The sequence below is a fragment of the Phyllostomus hastatus genome, unplaced genomic scaffold (genome assembly GCF_019186645.2).
Source record: "Phyllostomus hastatus isolate PE091 unplaced genomic scaffold, TTU_PhHast_1.1 phas_scaffold_78, whole genome shotgun sequence".
NCBI classification, from domain to species: Eukaryota; Metazoa; Chordata; class Mammalia; order Chiroptera; family Phyllostomidae; genus Phyllostomus; species Phyllostomus hastatus.
Window position 1 is genome coordinate 95,221,281 of NW_025334041.1, and position 15,229 is coordinate 95,236,509.

The 15,229-nt window shown below is 38.6% G+C and overlaps 1 long non-coding RNA gene across 1 annotated transcript; it reads left to right on the forward strand.

Annotated features, from left to right (window-relative positions):
• The first annotated feature begins 6,205 nt into the window (after positions 1–6,205).
• On the forward strand, positions 6,206–12,412 carry LOC123811045. The gene is made up of 3 exons (XR_006784339.1): positions 6,206–6,313; positions 8,109–8,214; positions 12,319–12,412. It is a non-coding gene; the product is annotated as an uncharacterized LOC123811045 (long non-coding RNA).
• The last annotated feature ends 2,817 nt before the right edge of the window (positions 12,413–15,229 follow it).

Sequence of the window (15,229 nt, forward strand, 5' to 3'; positions counted from 1 at the left end):
AGGCGACATTGTTATGAAATGTAAATCTGCAATGCTGAGTGACAAGGAAGGATTCAAAGGCACTAGAATTGAAGAAGACAGAAATAGAGCTTTAGAAAAGGGCCTTATTTTCTGGGTAGAGACAAGCCCTGGTGATGACTACAGTTGCTTCAAGCTTTGGGACTTTTTACAAGCAAACTTCTCTTCTCAAACTCGGTGAATAAAACTATTAAAAAATTCTCCACTAAAATTGGAAGCAACCTAGATATACTTCATTTAAAATATACCATCAAGTCCACCAGTCTACACTTGAAAGTCACAAGGTTTTTCTCCACACAGTAATCATTGCAAGCCAATAGTTTATTCCAAATTATTGCACCTTTAAGTCACATGAAGAAATGGACTAAGGAGCCTGCTCCGTTGATATTGAATATCCATTTTAAAGAACTAGATCAAATGACTTTGATGTTTAGCCAGAAACTTTTTGATTTGTTTTCTGTTCTATTTGTGTGTCTAGATTCTTGATCATTGCTGATTGGATATTTCAATTATGTATATTACACCCCACCCTTGAAAAAAATGACTTGTTTTTCAGCATTATTTTCCTCCTATTGTCAGGACTATATTGATACTATGAAAAACATAGTGTCCACACATTTCCAGCTATCTAAGTATTTTTTCCTGTTAGAAACTTATTGAATTTGTCATTCATTCATTCATTCAAGTGCCATTGAATATTTATTATGTGCCTGGTACTCTTAAACCTTGAAGATGAAAAGATTGACAAAGGCTCGCACTGGCCATCTTTGCTACCCTTCCAGATTCATGCTCTGCTTTTCTTCTCCTTGTTCTATATCATGGAAGCCTGATCTTTATGAAAATTATTAACAGGCTCTTTTGAGCTATAAGCTAGTGGGATGTTCAGGAGGGGAGAGAAAGGTTGGGGTGCTCTTGGTCCCAGACCATTCTCTGCCACGTTGCTCTGTGTAGCTGTGTTCCATTCCTGAAGGGCAGGCTTCTCTCGAGAGGTGCTTTTCATGTAGCTACCCTTTCTAGGTTCTGCTCCTTCCTCCAGAACCACTGGGCTGGAGAGTATAAGAGAAACCACTGTTACTAGGCCCATATTCTCCTTGGTTTCCTTAACCCCGATTTTAAATAACTTCCCTTTTAAACTTTGCTCAATTACTAAGTTTGGGAATGGAGTCTGTTTCTTTCAAGGACTCTGATACACTGTGTTTCTTCTATTCAAGGAATTAATACTGGTGGGTAAGATTAAATCCTGAATAAACACCTATTAAAGTAAATAGTAACAAATTTTCTACACCTCCCTAGATTCAGACTGTGGCAGTGATGGCCTACCTGATAAAAATAACCTTCTGACACTAACTCCTCTTTTGTTGCAAATATGCTCACAGATTTTTTCCATCATTTCTAGATGCAAAGATATTTCCTGTCTAGCATTCCAGTAGGATCTTAATGGTCAAAAATACTCTGTAACTAAAACTGCCCCTTCTCTGTAGAATATATAACAAAGAGATTACAAGGGTTTCCAAGAGCTGGGGCAGGGGTGTCGCTTAAAGCGCTGCGGTGTCCTGTTCTTCAGCTCAGCCTCCAGCCTGTCCTCTAAGACCCATTGTAACAATTTACTCACCGTGCCACCGTCTTTTCTCACTGCTTTGTCTCCCCTGCTGAAGACATGAAATCTCTCATGCTTTCTCTACGGAATTCTAACAGTTTTTTTGGATGTTTTTACTGCACTTTTAAGATTTACCTGATGTTTCCCACTATTGTTTTTAAAAATATAAAGTCTTCCTCATGAAAGGGAATATTCTAGGTGACTTTTTAATTCCACATTTCCTGATAATTATTAAGATGTTTTAATATATAACAAAGATGTATCATTTTTTACACTATCCTTGATTTTCTTCATAATACAACCCAATATCCTATTTTTTAAAAATCTTCTCCTGTTTGTCAAGTCAACATATTCTTTGAGCTGTTGATGGTAATGTCTCGATTTCTTTCTTGAGAGGCTGTGGGTAATTCAGAAGCCATTAGTGTACTGTGCATGAGTAGTTTGAATTGCTTCTTCTGCTGGGTCTTACCTTGAACTTGCTACACTCAATTCCATTCACCATTGTGGAGCTTGATTACTTAACTGCCTTCGGTCTTTCTGAAGTTCTTCCCACCCCTTTTTTTTGACTACATGTATGTGTAGTATCTGAATAATTATGTGGTTTTGATAAATTTTCTGACTTGCTATTTACCCCATTTTTCAGGTTGTTAATAAACTTATAGAATACCTGTGCCACCCACTCATGATTCAGAGGTCATCAACTAATTTTTGAGCTGGTAACTAGTGATTTATCTCAGCATTCCTTCTTTTAACTAGTTTTCAGTCAAATGCTGCCAGAATTCAGTGACTTTTTAGAAGATACCAAAAGAGTCTGTTAAACTCTTATTATTCAGTGAAAATAAAAGTAGTTAAAGCTCTTATGAAGACACAACCTACATATTACCCTCACTTAATGTTCTACAGCCTCTTTTGAATCTCAACCCATAGCACCACTTTGTAAAAGTGAAAATGAATTATTTCCCAATTATTTTTTCTTTTTGAAAGAGACATTAAAAAAATGTTAACGATCAAGGCATTATGGGATATAACAATATTAAATGTAATTTGCCACTCTGTTGATGATTATCAAACTGGCCATCTATCAGCTATTTAGACATGGAATACACTTTGCTAAGTACTCAAGGGCAGATGAAGTTTAAGACTTCATTTCTTACTTCCATCAGGGGACCCAAAACAGAAGCAAATATTTAAGGGGTATCCAACATTTTGGCATCTCTGGGCCACACTGGAAAAAGAGTTGTATGGGCTACACACTAAATACACAAACACTGACAAAAACTAAAGAGCCATAAAAAAGTTTTAAGCAAATTTACTATTTTGTGTTGGGCCACATTCGTAGTCATCCTGGGCTGTCTGCAGTCTGTGGGCCACAGGCTGGACACCCCTGTGAAGCATTCTATAAGACTTTGTATAGTGATATGACAATACTCCAAAAGATGAAGTATAAGCAAGTATACATTTAATTGTCAAGCTAATGTTAGAAGTAATGAACACTAAGGATCCTTCAGGTAAAATCTTATTTGACTGGTGTTATCATGGAGTGGAAAGAGCATGGACTTTGGAGTCAGGTGTTGGTTTGAATCTTCTCTCTGACTGAGCTTCAGGCTCACTCATCAGCTTTCTACTTGAGATTGCAATGAAGGCAGCCGACAGATGATGCAATGATGACTTGTTCAGAATTAAACTTTGCATGCTGCCTGCTGTTTCCCTCCTGCACTTTCTCTCAGCTTCCCCTGTATCAGGAAAAACAACTGTGCTTCTAGTGGCTCAAGTTAGAAATTTAGGTATTATCTTTGATTCCCTCTTTTTTCCTCTCAACCCTGGTGTCCACTGCTTCAGCAAATTTATCAAGTGCACCTCTAACACAGGTCTTCATATTGAATCACTTGTCTGTCCGTCCCTTGCTGCCATCCGAGCCCAGCCGCTGTGATCGCTCATCTGGAACAGAGCCACAGCCTCCAACAGATCTTCCTACTTCTGCCCTCGCCCCGCTCAGCCCCCGTCCATGTGGAAACCATTGTAATTTTCTAAAAATTCAAATTGTAAGAAGTTCATCTTTTGATTAAAATCCTTTAATGACCGTCACTACATGTAGGGAAAAAATCTAAATTTATTCCTAAAGCCTACAAGATCCTCCTAGGGTCATGCCCTTCCTGACTCCCCAATTCCAGCTGAGCCTCTCTTTTACCTCAAATACTTGGGTCTGTCAATCACATTTCTGCTCATGATCTTTATTTGTAATTGCCTTTGTCTAGACTGTTCTTTATATCATGCTCTACTTTTCCTTTAGGTCTTAGAGAAGACTATAATCACACTTAATTTCTTTTATTTTCTACTTTATATTATTTTCCTAATTTTATTACATTTTTTTCATTATTTTTTATAATTTGTATTTCTTTTCCATTGGGACATAATCTATAAAAGGGCAGAGGCTTTGTCTTGTGCTCCATTGCCTCCTTAGTACCCTGTGCATGCTTGGTACATATTAGTTTACTAAATAACTGAAGACTAATCACGTAAAATTCATATGCCTCTCATTCTAATTCATTTGGATGGCTGTCACAATTTGTAGCTTATATTAGCATTCCTCTTAACCTTTCTAACTTAGAGTTTATTTTCTATGACCCTAAATTATTCTTATATCTTAATTGGAAGATCATTGGTTATAGACAACAATAACTAAGGAAGTCAGGCTGAGAAAACACAAAAGCTTCTAAGTTTTCTGAAAAGAGAAATTTAGGTCAGGCTTAAAGTAAGTGGTAATATTGATACTAATAAATAAAAGCAGATAGACAATGATGAGAAAATTGCAATGTAGGAATACGGACCTTCATTATCTCTTTAAGGTAAGTACGATCTCAACTTAATATTTACATGAAAATTTTTCCATGTGTAAGCTGAGATGATGTCATATATCTTGGTACAAAATACGAGAAAGCTGTAAGAATGCTTTCTGAGAGGTTGCACGGTCATCTCCTAAAGAAGAGGAAGCATGTAATGTCACTACAGTGGAAGAGAGGAGCCACAGGGGGGTGAGTCCTCACAAGTCTGTGGAAACATGTGCTGGTAGCCAAACTGCTAACGTTTGGTGGAATTTGCTATCTGCCAAGTCACACTGTTTTAATCATTGACCGTGACTCTTATATTCTTCTATAGAGTTCACCTGGACATGGAAGAGTTCACTGAATTTCCCTTCTCTAAGTCAAAAGAAACTTGTAAATCCCAGCTCAGTCCTTGAAGTGTTCAATCTGCAATGAGACCTCATTCTCTTCCCTTTGGCATTGTCCTGCCTGCTACCTCTTCCCGAGGTTGGTTCTGTTCCATTTAGTTTTGCCAAGGTCTCAGCGGCCTCACATAGAGATATCCAGGTAGAGTTAGAGTGTGACTATAAAAATGACAAGGTGTAAACATGCACTGCAGGTTTATCAGCAACACCACACACAATCTAGTCAGCAAATCACCTACACACAAGTTATCCCATTGGCCACCTCAGGTGAAAATGAAACAGCTGTTTAATTTAGCTTTTATGAAAAATTCATATCCTGAATCTTTGATATCTTTATTACAAGTGCAATTTATTTATTTATATTGTTATCTCTTCTTGCTTGAGATCATTATGTCGTTCTAGGATTATGGTCTCCAAGTGTATGGCATGCATACTGGTAGTATGGACAATGATTTTTAGAGGTACTTTGATGAATTTAAAATAATGTGATAGTAGTATATTTGTTGTTTGGTGTATTAGAAAACATATGTATGGCCCTCAAATCCCTGGTACATTCTTCAGAACAAAATTAAGCAATGAAATGGGAGTTGATTTGTAGTACTTTTATGATAGAATAAATAGTATTACAACTAATACTCAGATCTGGACAAAAATTATGAACATGGTAAGTGACTACCTAAGTTTTGAGAAGTGTGGTAATATTCCATAGACATAATCTCACTTGGTTTATGACAGGGATAAAATAGGTTTGGCAATTTCCTTTTCATCTGACAACTTGATTAAAAAAAAGTTTTGCTTCAACAGAACTCCAAATGAAATTCTTTGCAACAAAAATTGCTAAAGGTGAGAGTAGGAAAAACAGAGTAAGGGTGGGAGAGGAAAATGGGGGACCGGCATGAAACTGGGGCTCTGGTTGCAATGGCACACTTGCATGCCCCGCTGGCCAGGGGAGGAAATACGATTTGGGAACCTGGACTACTCAAATCCTTAAAACTTCCCAAGAAAAGAGCTTTGGTGGGTCTGAGACTATGCAATCGCCAGCCACAACTGAATGCTTTATTGCCGTCTGGAAGTGTTTATTTTCTGAACATAAATTCAGGGGACAGATTCAAGGCATGTCTAGAAATAAAGCATATCATCATGTGAGCTGAGCTGACAAGGACAATTTACTGTACCCTGCATTTGTTCTGGGCCAATCGGAGGAGAGCTGGCGATTAACATTCTAAAAATCCCTGCTGTTCAGTTCTGATTGTCCCTTCACTGAACTTTGGAATGGAGTGGATTAACCCCTTGAGGGACGCCAGTGCAGAGTGCAGAGCCCAGAAAGGGACACTTGTTCCATCCCAGAAGATATGCTCAGTGTCAAGATATTCTAGTAGCAACAGGCCGGCTGCTGATCCTGTACCTTTGAGGGCACTGGGAGGCAGACACACACTAAACTGTTTCCTGAAGGCTTTTGCTGAGAATCTGAGGTTTGGGATTTATTAGTTAAGTTTACATCTGATTCTGCAGTAAAGATGGGGCAAGTGTTTGTTTATCATTTGAACTGGGACTGCAAACCACTTAATTTGGAGAGACAGGAGAATATAGTGTTTAATAGCATGAATTCCAGAGCTCGATGGAGCTGGATGTGACTAGCAACCCCTCTATTTATAGCTATGTGCAAGTTATTAGTGTATCTGACCTTTCGTTTCTTATTGACAAAGCAGAGGGTGATACTCATAAGTAAGCTAGGAGGATTAAGTGAGATAATGTGTGTGGAGTGTCTGGCTCAGTAAGTACTGTGTCCCGTAATTGTTATTACTTACTAATTAGTACTATTTTATTCATATATTGAGCAATAAGGAAATGCAGAGAACATTTTTGCTGTTTTCCTGGAGGCATAGGTGTTGTTTTACACACCATTTTTAGAAAACCTAATCTCAGTTATAGGTGGCAATGTTTCATCAATCCATGGTGAGTGTACAGTTTTGAGATTTTATTTAAACCTTGAGGGCATTAGATTGGGAAAAAAAACCCTTTCAATTTCAAAACACCTCTATAGAGACAAATTTAGAATAGTATATAGAGGCAAGTTCACATTTAAATAACTTGCATCACTGTGTCTGATGTGCAGAGTATTAGAAAAATGAGCCTAGAATTAAGTTTATGTTAGAAAAAGAAATTGGCTAAGGTCGTTGATTTATTTGAGATTAAGATTTTGTATATGTCCCTTTCCATTGTACAAATGACTAAGCATTTAAAGTTTGAATGTATTCATGGCAAGGCATTTTCTACTACTTCCATTTTGGGTTCTGTCCCCAAGATCCTTCCCTTCTGTCTTTGGTTCCTTGCTCTAACAAGAAGCGTTTATTGGAAAGGGCATAACTTACCCCTTGCATAATTCTTGCTGAGAGACTTGTAAGCATCCTACAGAGTTACTGGGTAGACAAGGATTACAGGGGTATGGGTTTTAGCTTACTTAACATTAATATTTTGTCTTTATACATTCATCTGAGAGACACAAAACAATTTCATTTAATTTTTTGGAAAAAAAATCACAAGTCTTTATTGTCTATTTTGATGGTTCTATAAACAGACATTTCCATGGCCAATTGATTTGTGAGCTGAAAGTATCCGGGAAACAGAGTTTCTTTCCCTTCCCTTCCCTTCCCTTCCCTTCCCTTCCCTTCCTTCCTTTCTTTATCTTCTCAGTTTACCCTCTCTGAAGGTGAGCCTGCATTTTAAAATATGCTATTGATCATACTTTATTTTCAATTTTACCTTATCCTGACTCATTCAAAGTAAGGTTCTAGGTAACCCACAAGAGATCCCAATTACTAGTTCTGCATGCCTATTGCTAATGTCCCTATTTATGACAGACAAGTTGGTGATATATTTCTCAACTATCTATATAACTGAATAAGGCTATTATTAGAAATATACAAATGGGAGAATTAGAAAATGGTTAAATGGCACATTTCATTTCTCTTGCAAATAACTCCATATATTATTATTACTGTTTAATAATTAATATTCTTGTTTTTAAGATATTAACAATTCAGTGTTTGTCCTGCTCAATCCACTTTCGTAATGAAAAGTTCAGTATGTTCTATGGCCTCCTATCACTTCCACACTAATTGTGATAAAATATTCAGTTAAAGTACCAATATGTATTTGAAAATTAGGTAGAAGGAATGTGGGGAAAGTACTTTGTACTTTTAATTGATATGCTGAATGACCCTGGTTTTAAATTGAACTAATGCATTTGCTTTTTCTCTTTTCTAGATGTGATTTAAAAATCGTGGTGCCTGGGATAACCAAGGCTGGTCCTTCAAACTCTAGAATGTCTGTGTCTGTGTCAGCTATCCTTGACTTTTCCTCTACTTTTTCAGTAAGAAACAATTTTTACTAGTAATATATTTAACTTTGTGACAAGTTCATTCAGAGGTCCCCTTCCCTCCCCATCCCTATATTTTTTTCCTTATTTTTCTGAAGTTTCCTTTATCATTTTTCCCAAGTCAGTTATGTTTTCCTGAATTAATCTCAGAACTGAGGGCTACTGGGCATCTTTCACTTTTATGAAATATCAAAACTATAGTCTTACTTTTGAGTCGTGGACCTGTGCTATGCTTTAGTCACTCTGTTTAGTTCTTATTTTCATGTATGTCTTTCTCAGGTTAAAGGATATCTTTTCATGGCTTTGCTATCCTTTCCATGAGAGTTTTCCTACTTGGGATTTTAGTGGCAGCCTCACAGCTGTAGAAGTCATCCTGTCCAGGCCACAGGACTCTGGATGCCTAAGGCCCTTCAGGATTTAACTCAGCTGTCTGCTTCCCGGGCCTTTGTCTGCTACCACCACCTCCATCCCCACACCAGGTTTTCTACCCTGTGACCACACCACGCTACTCATCTGCTCTCTCAGGCCTCTGTCCTTGTCCTGAATAGCCACGACTGCCTTTTTCTTCCTTTAAGGCAGCTCAGAAGATACCGCTTCCCACATCCTTCTCCAACACCCAAAAGCAGTTAGGTTTCCTTAGTGACTGAGATCACACAGCTCCAGGTGCTCGCTATTACATCCACACTTATAGTGACTTATAGCCTTTATAAGACCTGTTGATTCCACCCACTTTGGCATCTGGATAGGAGACCCTTGAAGGAGAGATCCTGTCTTTCTTTGAGCTGTGTCCTCAGCAGAATGCTTGGAAACAGTACAAAGTATTTTTTGGTTGAGTGAATGTATGAACATACTGTAATTGAATGAATGAATTCTCCTGAGCTAATTACACACCTCTAAAATGCTAGATTGTAAAGTCCATGGAATTGCCTGTCCTTAGAAATTATTGCTTTCTTTTTCTCTTTTCTTAGGATCAAGAAAAAAGATTAAGCTAATGCTAATGACAGTTTTCTGGTACCCATAAGTGTGTTAAGCAGTATTCAGTATAAAAAGAGAGATAGGAGACAAAAAAATTGTTTAGGGAGCTTCAAGTTCTAAAATATATCACATTACTTGACGCTGCTAACAGTAATGGTTAAAACTAGCACTATTTTCTGAATGTTTGGTGGCTGTTCACTCTTCATTTAAAAATGGACTGACTCTAAGACAGAGTGAGAATCTTTTGATTAGAGGTAAAAGGAAGGCCAGAAGAGACCCAAAATGGTAGTCCCCACTCGGTTTCTACAGCCCTGGGGATACACTTCAGGAGGACTGATTTAAAAAAAGTAGCATCAGCTCAGGCTCCTCCCTGAAGTTTGTAACCCTTTGCCCTCATTTCTTCTCTGTATACATATGAACACTTTCTCTTTTCTCTTGTCTGTTAGGAAGTTCTGCACATGAAATTTTGGGAATTTTTTTTAATGTTATAGTAATGTAGTACGGCTATCCCAGCTTTCTATCAGAAGTGGCAGGCAGCCAAAAACTAGAATCATTGTTTGCAAACTCTAAATATAGAGTCAAGATTTATATGAAGAAAACAGATATGTCTTGTTATAAAACCATGAATAAGCATTGGCACAAACATAATAGTTTATTCTTCCTTGATATCGCTTATTTTAAATAGCTATCTATCTTTTACTAAGATACTGTAGAAAGATACATTACAGAAACATTTGCTTCAGCTCAAAGTACTGGAGGGTTGGTCGCTCTTTTCTTCATGCAGTTGAGTTCATTATTTCTAGGAGGTGATGAGGGAAATAAGAGCCTAAAGGGAATTTGGTCTCTGAATTTCAGGTAGCCCATGGGGATGTTGCTATTCATAATGCATCATATTCATCTTTAGGTCACTGTTGATGTGGTTTGCTTTTTTTTTTTTCCTTTCTGGATTTGCTCTAACTTTACATGAAGGTTGCCTTCATCCTGAGACTCCCTTGGCCTTTGGTTCACAAGATGTCACACTCAGCAAGGAGAGAAGCCTCTCCCATGCCCCATCTGTGCTCCTGTCTCCTTCTCTCCCACCCATCCCGGCCTCTCTCTTCTGATTTCCATCCCCTTTAATCATTTCTGCCTGGTCTGCAACAAATGGGCAGCAGGGGGAAAAAGACTTTCAGAAAGAGTTAAAAAGGATGAATGAAATTCCTACAATGTACACCATATGGCCTGACATTTTCCAGATTAGGTAAACATTTCTATTGGGGATAAATAGTCCCGTACATTGATGTTAAGAAATTGCATGAGACAAGGGCACATGCAGCATAGTGATGGTATGGAGTAATGTTTGCTCAGGAAAAGAAATAATGAAAACTCAAGGGCAAGTGGCAGGAGTGGGGCACTTGGTGTATAGTCCAGGTTTTGAAAGAAGGGGTTAAAAATCATGAGTTTGTGCCCAGAATAAGTACTGTCTCCTGTAACATACACATCAGTAATTGTTTTCAAATGCATGTACACATACACACAGACACACACTGGCGAGAAATTCCCAACAGTCCATCATCAAACCTCTCTGAAGGATTAAACTGTGTCAAAATCCATTTCTGAGTGGTCTGTGCTCACAGAGAGACACTGACAATGGCTGGCAAATTGAGTCTAGGTGGGTTGTCACCAGTGTAGGTGCCTGCACTGGGTGTAGACTGATCTGCTCCTTGGTGAACAGCCCCAAAGCCATAGATTTCATTTGATCTTTGCAAAGGCTAACATCTGTCTGCTGTCATTTTAGTAAGATTGATGACAGGCACGAAAGAGGAGAGGGGAGGGAGTCGAGGGAACAGAGACCAGGCGAAGGAGCTCTGGGCGGCCCCAGTGGCGGTGGCCAAGGCTGCCAAGGGTCACTGCTGCAAACTCTCTGGCCTATGAGGGCCGTGGTGGGAAGCAGCCAGGCCCCACACTGGCAGTAATTGCACTCGGTTGTTACAGCTGATAGCTGGAACTCCAAGACACAAAGGCGGCATTTTGCACCTTATATATCTTAATAGATTACTCACTTTGCAAGCAGCACCAAGCTAAATGTTATGACAGCCATAAGAATGTAGTTTACTGTTATCTTAATGTAGCTGGGCAGCACAGGGTAAAGCCATCAAAAATATTATATTTTTTTAAAGTTTCCTAAAGAAACTAACTGATACAGACATAGAGCTATTTTTACACAGAGTCCTGAATTTTGGCAAATGCCTTTCAAGCCATAATTTTGAATATGTACACACATATTTCACATATGCATATGTATATGCATGCATGCACACTTATATATGCATTTTCTCCATTTGCTAAATGTCGTTTTTCTCTCACTGCTTCCCTTAAATTGTTATATGAACACCGTAAAGGGAAGATTCGCTTTAGATATTTTTAAGAGATGCTCTTATATTTGAAAGTTTGTCTAGAAAATAGTAGGCATTAATTTTGAAGATGTATATGGCCCACTTGGAATATTTGTCATGAATGAGTGAATGAATGAATGAGTGATGGCATAGTAACTATTAACAACCTTCCCTTAACAACATGGTTTAAATATATTACCTGCATCCAGTTTCTCTAGGTACACACACCTGGCAGGCAGAGGCATGTAGGGACCTGTGAAGAAAATGAAATTTGATAGTGTTAAACACCCCACAGGACTGGGGACGTCCAGGAGTAGCAATAAGCCCTATTTCTGTGCACTTGCTTGTCTTGCGCTGGTGTGGTCAGAGGTTCGGTTTGAACTTGCTGAAGCATTGGCTGCAGGGAGTTTTAGATGAGTTTTGGCCTTTATCGGCAGGAGGCAGATCCCATGAATGGAATTTAATTCTGACACACAGAACACTTTCCAAATTTAGTTGGAAATTTAAACAACTTTGCTTTATTTAGTGATAGCCCTTAGGGGCCTTAGGATTTCTCGTGACATCATGGTGATGACATGATAGAGTGGCTGATTTCTTCCTGGAAATTTATGTAAATTCCAGGATACCCCAGAAAGCAGCCTAAAAGACCAAATTATCAAGTCCAACACAGTTATTCTGCAAATGAGAAATGGATATTTAAAAATTTCAGTCTCTGAATATTTTGCCAGAATTCTCTTTAATTTGACAGATAAAATTGTGCTTTGCATGTGTTCCTGTGGAGCTAGACCATCAGTGAGAGAGAGAATGGAGGAATGTTTAAACATCAGGAAGGAGTGAACACAAACGAGTGTAAGTTGCCATCTACATAATATCAAAGAAATTGTTTAAAAATGTGTAAACTCCAGTCTGTTGTAGTAATTTCAGGGATTGATTTACACGGTGTGACATAATTAGTTTTACTACAGTTTGGTTCACTGAGTTCTACCATTATTTGGGGGAATTTTAAAATCATATGTAAATATGTTTATGGAAGTTTATTATGTTTTAGTGGAGGGTGGGGAGACCTTCATTATAAAGATTACTTGTTCCTTTTCACAGACTGCCAAAATTAGAAACTCTAGCTGTCATATAGCACAAAGAATTAGTTCCTCAGCCCCTGTGGCCTTTTTATAAGTGTATTCTAAAGTTTTCAGTGCTGAATTCTGCTGGATGAATCAACGAAGATATATTCTTTTGAGGGTGGGTGAGTCCATGGCTGAAATTGAGAATTTCTGTCAGAATCTTGATTGATAAGGTTATGTTTAGTTTTTTAAAACATCTTCAACACTGAACCACATAATTTATATAAATATCTAAGTCAGGGTCCATGTACATTTAGAAGGATAATGTAAGCAGGTTTAATTTAGGGATTCTTTGTGTATCTTGAGTCAGTTAAGGGGCTCACCCATGAGTGGTGCAGTATGGAGGTCCTAGCAACAGGAGGAAGCCTGAAGGAGAAGAGAAGAGAACAACAACTAGGACCCTTCGGAACTATACCCTCTGTAGTAGGTTGAAACATGGTTCCATAAATGATGCACTCATCCAGAGCCTGTGACTGTGACCTTACTTAGAAAAAGTCTTGGCAGGTATAATTAAAGGTCTCACAGTGAAATCATTCTGGATTGTCCAGATGGGCCCCAGATCCAATGGTTATTTTATTCATAAGAAGAGAAGACAATGGGAAGGGATTGGACTCCTACACAGCCACAGGCCAAAGAAGGCCTAGAGCCACCAGAGCTGGAGGAAGTAAAAAAAAAATATGTTTTTTTCTCCCCTAGAGCCTTCAGGGGGAGCACGGCCCTGCTGACACCTTGATTGGAATTCTGGCCTCCAGAGCTGTGAGAGAATAAATTTCTGTTGTTGTAAGCCTTCCAGTTTGAGATAATTTGTTATGGCAGCTCTAGGAAACTAATACACCATTGGACAGGGGCTTCCGGGTTGTAGCCACTGCCAGCACAGCTGCCAACACAGCTGCCAACACAGAACCTACCCTCCTCCTGCTGTCTGCGCTCCCAGTGGTGTCTCCCACTGGCCCAACTGCAGCGGAAACTGAGTTCAAGGGAGCCCCGGGGAGTTGGTCCAAGGAGGCCAGGCTTTGGGATAGGGAGCAGGGGAGAGGGTTTGGAGGGGCAACAGACTACTGGGTACAACAATATTACAAGATGTATTCCTTTATAACTCAGTTTCTAGAAGTCAAAACTTTATAATGTCTCACTACTCATAGAAAGGCTCAAAAGGTAAACTCAGATTCTCAGGTATCATGGAATTTGGGGAGCATGCTCTCAATGGGGGGTCATGAATGTTGGGGATTTGGTTAGAGCAAGAATTAATACAGTTAGGCTCAACAAAAAACATGCACTTTAAGAGGTCAAGGAAAAAATTACGTAGTCACTGAAATACATAGCAAATACGGAATTTAAGAAGATATTCACAAAATGATTTTTTTCAATCACTCTGCTACATTCTTTCCATGCTTCGTTATACTCTGCGTCTAGTCAATTACTATGAATTTTTGTAAATTCAGATTTCCAAACTAATCAAGTGAGAATTTGAGCTTCCTTGTGGGAATTTCAATCTTCTCATAATTAGGTGATGAGAAGTGAGCAGTTTTATAACTGCTATCATATCAATAGTTATTTGCCCTCAATTGCAAAATTTCAGGCCCATTGTGGGACAAACTTTTCCCAAAGTGTGGGGTTTCAAATTCTGCATGAAAACCTGGTATCCTGAAGTGGAACAGGGTAAAACACTCATTAAGGAAGACACTATTGAAAAATAATACTCAACACATTATTTCTCAATTTTAATTTTTTCTTCTGCAAGCATTCATTAGAAAATGTAATATGCAGTGTCTAATTTAGCACCAAGTATATATATTATACACTTATTTTCCATTTTATAGGTTGATGTCTCATGGTAGCTCATAATGAAAATTCCTATTTCCAGGTACTCCAGCACATGAACATTTTAAACACTAGTTCCCAGGTTTCCCTGTTGGATGTTTCACAGGAAATATTAACTGAGCAGCAGCAACATCTTTTCCTGGGCCTTTATCTCGGTGGGATATTCCCCAAAGCAATACATTCTTTCAGCAATGGCCTTTCTATTAAAATTAAAGTATTGATTTTAAAAATCTCCCCTTGCAGGAGTTAATGAGACACTCCCTTACTATTTTTATTCTATTGGTAGCGTGACAAGTCCGTGAGCTTTGGAATCAGGCAAACTCGGAATTGAATTATGCCTTTGCCACAAACTGGAGATACAACTTGCTTTTTTTCTAAATTTCGGGATTTTTACATGTTAAATAACTGATTACATGGGATTGCTGCAAGGATTCAACGAAGCGATGTAAGCAAAGTTCCTCACAGAGTGCCCAATACATTCATTGGAGGTGCTCAGAAGATGCCCAGTCATTACATGACCTTTAGATTGCTATGAAAGTAGGAAGCATAAGAAAATGAGGTGGAACGAACTGATATGCTTTGAAAAGATGTCTCTGATGGGTTATCTGGCATGCCTCTACCGCCTTCTTCCCCCTCCCACCCATCTTTTCCCCCCACATCTTTGTCTATCTTCATGATCCCCCCCATTGTGTTTTATTTTCCACCCATTCTTTACCC